Genomic DNA, 6327 nt, shown 5'->3' with positions numbered 1-6327 from the left:
GGGGGGGGGGCTGCCCACAGGGCGGCTCTCATGCGCTCGTATCCAAGTTCGGTCCTAGACCCTAGTGTGGAATACGGCTTCCGCTCGGTGGATCCCGCAATAGAAGCGAAGGACGCGATCACTCGATCTTTGGGCGTCTACGTAGTCGGGCCCCCGGCGACTACACAAGCAGAGCTTGACCAAAAAGAGTTCTCCGAGCTCCCTTCTTGGTGCCTCAATGGATATGTACCGTATGTACCGCGCTCGAAAAGAGGAGACGCACTGTACCCGCAAAGCGGACGATTCCTTTGGTGCTCGCCCTTGGCGAAGCCGTTGTAGATGATGAAGAGCTCTATGAGCAACGGGTGCAGAGACACCGGAAACTTTCGTCGCTGTACAACTTACAGTGGAGCCACAAGGAAGTGGATGTGCGCGTGGAACGCCATCTTTTGCCAAACTGAAGGCGCAACGCCGACTTCCTTCGTATTTTCACCCTGCGACATATGGATTGATCCATCACGCTTCCGCGAGCTCTGTGATTTCTCACGCGGGTGGGTCTACGACCACAGCAGCTCAGAGCTATAGCTTGAGCTCTGCTCATGGCCCATCGTCTTTCCCGAGAAGCGCGGGGTGTACGACGACACGGAGCGTCATGATCCTCTGATCATAAGCGTCCACGACGTCTGTGCAGTCCTGCCGAAGTGGAACCTCAAACTCCCATGAGATATGGGTATTCCCACCACCTCACAAATACTTTGTTTGACCCTGTCGACGACGTCGACCCACAAGATGTTCCACGCTAAAGAAAGCGCCACCGTTCTCGTCGAGAAGAGTCGTCGGTGGACGATGACGACTTGGTCGATTGCTGTTCGGTGACTTACGATGCTCTTCGAGGTCTTGAGGACAATATCCGTCGCCATTAGGGCTCCGCTGAGCAACATGCTGAGGTCACATACCGCTGTGCGGAAACCCTCGAGAGCTTGGAGCACTTTGTGCACCGCCTGCTTTACGTTGAGGAATATTGCGCTCTGTCGGAGCGGCTTCTAGACATTGAGATGACGAATGTGAATTTGGAGTGCTTGGCGCCGTTGGAGATGGAGATAGTTGCACTCCGCGCTCAAAACCCAGTTGCTGTTTCAGCTTCTGGGTTGTTGAGCGCCAGTGAAAATACAGTAGGATGTTTACACGCTACTGAGTAGCAGCGTGTAAACACCCTATTGTATTTTGGGCGCCTACCCGAAGCCAACGCTTCCGCGTTTACTTACGCCGGATCCCGGTACGGCCTAAGCAAGCCTACTTCGATCTCCGGGTGGGTGCGCATTCGTTTCGGAAGATTTAGCGTATATGCAGGGCTCCGCTTGACCACGTCCGATCAACCGTAGACGGAGCTTCGTCTCAAAGAGAGTAAAAACTGCATTTATAGGAAAATTTATCATTTGATAAATCTCCAACCTCAAGCTTTTCCGCATTTCTTTTGCTCCTTCGATCGGCGTATTCTTTCTGCATGTCTTGGCTTTCAGCCATCCAATAGCGAACGTATCGTAAGACACACAGTTTGGTAGACAAGAAGTCATTGACTTCTTTACGGACAGTAACAGAGCTGACATCAGCTAGTCGTTCGGCTATTTCTCCCTATCAAAGCCTGAGCCATGGGATGGCGGCGTCAGCGGGATGCAAGCATCAACATGCCCATTCACGTAGAACGGCGAATAGTCAGTAAACGTGCGCACTGCATCGATCAGAGCAAACTCTACAAGTGGCATCATGGCGTTCCAGCGTCTTGGAGTCTCAGCGAAGAAAGTCCCCGACGACGCGATACACGCGTTCAGTTTTACCATCAGTCCGCTGTTGGTGTCTGGCACTGCCGCAACATGATCCATCTTGCTCAAACGGTCCACAAAAATCACGACATCCGTGTTGCCCACAGAGTCCTTCGACAGGCCAACCGAAAAGTCCATACTCATGGACTGCCAATACCCGGAGGATACCGGCAAACTGGCCAGCGGCGCCGCCGCATTTGGAGAGGGTTTTAGTCTTTGAAACGTCTCACACGTGCGCACAGAGGTGCTCATTCATTGTACGGCTTGGGTCACCAGTAGTGGCAACTCACAGAGCTATTGGTCTTCTCAAAACCGAAAATGACCACTAATTGGGGTGTCATGGGCCTCGTGGAGGATACGATACTTCAAATTCTCATCTTAAGGAATCACAATTTGTGGCGTATCCGCCGAGCTGTTGCTATAATACAGCAACCCGTTATTTGATATATATCGGTGCAACCGTGCACGCAATCGCGACGACAAATTCTTGTAAGCGCCTTGCTCCTGAGAGCTCGTAGCAGCGCTACGCACATATCATCATTCGCGTATGCGGCGCGGGTCAAAATCGTCACTGACGACGTTACCATCGTGACATGAGCAAGCTCATATCCGGTATGTGCGACAACGCATCAGCCAAAGCATTCTGCTTCCCTGGATTATGCTTCACCGCGAAGTTATATACTGCAAATAAGGAGAGCCACCCGGCCACCCGACCATCCTCTGCAAGAGGTGAGGCGACTGAGTTGCAGTGCGTAATGACGCATGATCTTTATAGATCGCAAAAGGCTTTGAGCCAAGCAGTTGCACCCTTAAGTTAACAAATGCATACTATATCGCAAGTAATTTCTTGTTAGGGACTGAGTAGTTCTTCTCCGCAGCCTTCAGCTGGCGAAATTCGAACTCAATCACCCGATCTCGCCCCTCGGCGTCTGCCTGCAGCAATGCTCAGCCGATGGCAAAGTCCGAAGCGTCACAGACGACACTGAAAGAAAAATCAGTGTCTGGCAACACCAGAATTGGTGCATGAAGGAGGCTGTCATCGACCCTGTCTAAAGCCTCCCGATGCTCCGTGTCCTAACACCATATCGCATCCTTCTTAAGGAGATTCGAAAATGGCCATGCCATTTCTACGTAATTCCCACTGTACAAGTAGTTGGCGAAGCTACGCCACTTACGCAGCTCCTTTTGGTTCTTTGGAACCGGCCAATCCACAGTGGCCTTGACCTTAGCGGGATCCGCTCGAAAGCGACGTTTACCGATGAAGCATCCTAAAAAGGATTTTTTTGCGCCAAAAAGGCAGTTGTCTGTAATAGCTTACAGCTTATTCTTGCGCATACACTCCAGCACCGCTCTTGAGTGGACGATGTGGTTCTCTTCATCTGTCCTCACGATGCTCCGTACGACTGTAGACGAAATTGTCGTCGAAGTATGTCTGTGCATACGCCCAGTGGAGCTTGAACAACTGCGTCAGAAGACGATTAAATGTTGCTGGTGCATCGAACAGTTCTTGGGGCATCACCAGCCACTCCCAAAGAATGCCGCTCAAGGAATTCACCGCTGTCAGCGGGATTCCACTCGCTCTCATGAGCAATTAATAATACTCTTCAACCCAGTCGAGTGCACTGAACTTTGCGCATCCAATTATGTTGTTCTGGAGAACGATCTTCTAGGAATCGGCGTCTGTGTCGGATTGGTGGCAGCTTTGAGCTTATTGTGAGTGGAACGATACGTCACTTGCCGTTCGGCTTCCGGACACAAAACGTGGGTGTCGAATGGAAAAGATACACTCACGCACCATTCCTCCGTCGTGCTTTGCACGGGAGAAGGTTTCAATGACGTCACACTGCTTCTTGGGCAGGGGCCAATGGCAATTTGATTCCCGGAACCAGGTAGATCTCATGACGCACACGTCGGTCCGGAGATAGAATTGACGGCGTCTTGAGATTTCTTTACTAAAGGATAGTACGGATCCGAGGGATACTTCAGGATCAATGATCCACTTCGTGCGCTCAGCACCCTGTTGGTGTTCTCCAAGACAGCTAATTCCAAAATGCGACAAAGAGTTGATCTCTTCTTTTAGTCATAAAATGGCCATTTTGGCTAAGTCGCCTGCCTTTAAAGCACCGCCGAAATCTTTGATAAAAATCTCGTCCAGCTCAAGAAGAGCATCCACCGCAAGAAAATCCTCGAGGGTGATTTCACCACCATTCTCCACCGTCATACCGTTGGTTAGGGTGATAAGCTATGCGCTATAGTCTACAGTAGACAAATTCTGGGTCAGGGTTGACGCTCGGCGTCTTGCAGATATCGTACGGCGTCGCTGTCGCCTCTTCACAGTGGTCGTACGTCTCGGCGAGACCAGTGAGAAGACGCACTCAGCGTCGTCCAGTGTAAGTCCCACTTTCTTCTCCATCGGAGCCCTGATGTTATTAGCAACAGCTGCTAGCTCCGCTGTCTTCGTCCAGTGGTTAACATGGCACTCCACGCGCATCTGAAGGGCCTTGCCCAAGATGCCTCGGACCTCGTTCGACCATGCCACACGTGGCAAGGAGCGACTGCCTCGAAACGTGAGTAATGCTCAGTGGATTACATGCCATTCCATGTGTATCACTGGGGCCTCGCCCTCCAAGCCTTAGGGTGGCACGCAGTGACTGTTTCAAAACGTGATCAGTGCTTAGTAGATAACGTGCCACTCCACGTGCATCACTGGGACCTCGCCCTCGATGCCTCGGTCCTTGACCGACCATGCTACGCATGGCATGCAGCAACCGCTTTGATATTTGAGCAGTGATCATTTAGTTACGTGCCACTCCACGTCCAGCCCGCGAGCCATGCTCGGGACTCCTGTCCGATTCACGTTCGGTTTTCGACGACTCGGATACTCCGATCTCCAGCACATTGACCATCTCGGTCCAGTGCCCGCACCAATAGCGTTTCTGCCTCTTAGCAGAGGTGGATTCATGGTTCACCAAAGCTCCACCAGGAGACGTGCGCGTAGCGCCCAATGTCTTCGACCTCCAGTCGATTCATGGCTCATGGTGTTACAATCATGCCATACCATGGATAAGGTCATACCTTGAATCCCAGTCTAATACTAAGCAGCGTTCCACGCTATCAAAATCAAGAGACTTGACACCAAGGTCCACAGGGACCTTCAGCACCGTGACACATGTCCCCGTCGCTAAGTGAACAGTGATGGTTTCACTCAATCGTGCTTTCGGCGCCATAATGTTTAGCTGACTTTCTTTGATCGTGGAGCGCCGATCATAATTGCCTAACGCTCCGAAGTGGATCAGGATCTTCATGGCTTCACATAGCTCTTCACGGTCGCTTGCACGACCACCAATCCGGCTTGCATGCAAGCTCCGTGTTCAAGAGCATGAAAATCTCCGGGGCTGGGCTTTCTACCTTATTAAGGCGGTACAGAACTCAGTTTTTCCCTAGTAGGGCACTTCGAGCCTACTGGGTGTTCTCGTTTCTCCACGTCAAACCATACTAGTTAGAATCGAGACGTCGGTTCAAAGAATCTTTATTGCGCCTTAAGCAAGGGACAACCCGTCCGAAAGTGACAGGTGTCTCCACGAACAAAACATTGTCGGGTGTTTACACGCTGCTCAGCAGCTCGGTGCTCCCCTTCGACTTTTCCGCATAGCTGATATCCGCTGGCTCAGGCCCGCTCGACGATCTCTGAGGGTGTGCATTTCAACCAAGGCGTGTCGACTTAAAGTTGAGTTTGGCATTCAGTGCCACGTTCTCCGCTGCACACGGAAAACTTCCATACTGACCACGCCAGTGCGGAGGCCCTTCATAGAGACGGTCACTGTGCCCGCCTCGACGAGAAGATCGGCTGCCAAACCGGCAATGTAAGTACGCAACACTTGGACAAAGTCCACCGATCCTTTCTTGCCCTGTCGGGCGTCAAGTAAACGCGATCGCGTCCGATATACCTGGTTAAGCGGCGAGGTCACTCGTGGAAGCTGACGCTTCAGCTTTGTCAAGGAGGGAAAAGCCGCCTCGACCAACGTGCCGCATGTCAGTGCCCATTCTCGCGCTCGACCATCGATCGTGGTGATAGCTAGCGCCACGCGCTGCTGCTCGGTCTGATACATCGTAGATGCCATAGTCGTCTCGACCTCCCTCACCCAAAGCAGGATAAGTGGTGGTAACAACGTTGGTATACACGGAACGTCCTGTGAACATCAAGGTAAGAAAGCTTTTGCGGATGCGAAGATGAAAATCTTGGCAGCGAGAAATGGATATCGCTATCAGGATGGCTCAAATTTGTCATGATCGTAGTCAAGTGGCCTTTGCCATGTCGCATTTGTATGGCCGTGCAAGTCGGTGAAAGCAACCGCCTTGGCTACTGTGCTACTTAATAAAGGCCATAAATCGATGTTCCTTCCGCCGGATGTGACGTGTCGACAAAGGTCAAAGTCTTCGTCATGTCGTCGAGACAACGGTACATTGTACGACTATGTACAGAAATTTCGTGACCTTCGTGCTGGTATGGCAAGTGAACCACCGCCAG

This window comes from Plasmopara halstedii, assembly GCF_900000015.1.
Source record: "Plasmopara halstedii genome assembly, contig: Scaffold_110, whole genome shotgun sequence".
Classification (NCBI taxonomy): Eukaryota; Oomycota; class Peronosporomycetes; order Peronosporales; family Peronosporaceae; genus Plasmopara; species Plasmopara halstedii.
Note: the sequence above shows the minus strand (reverse complement) of the source record.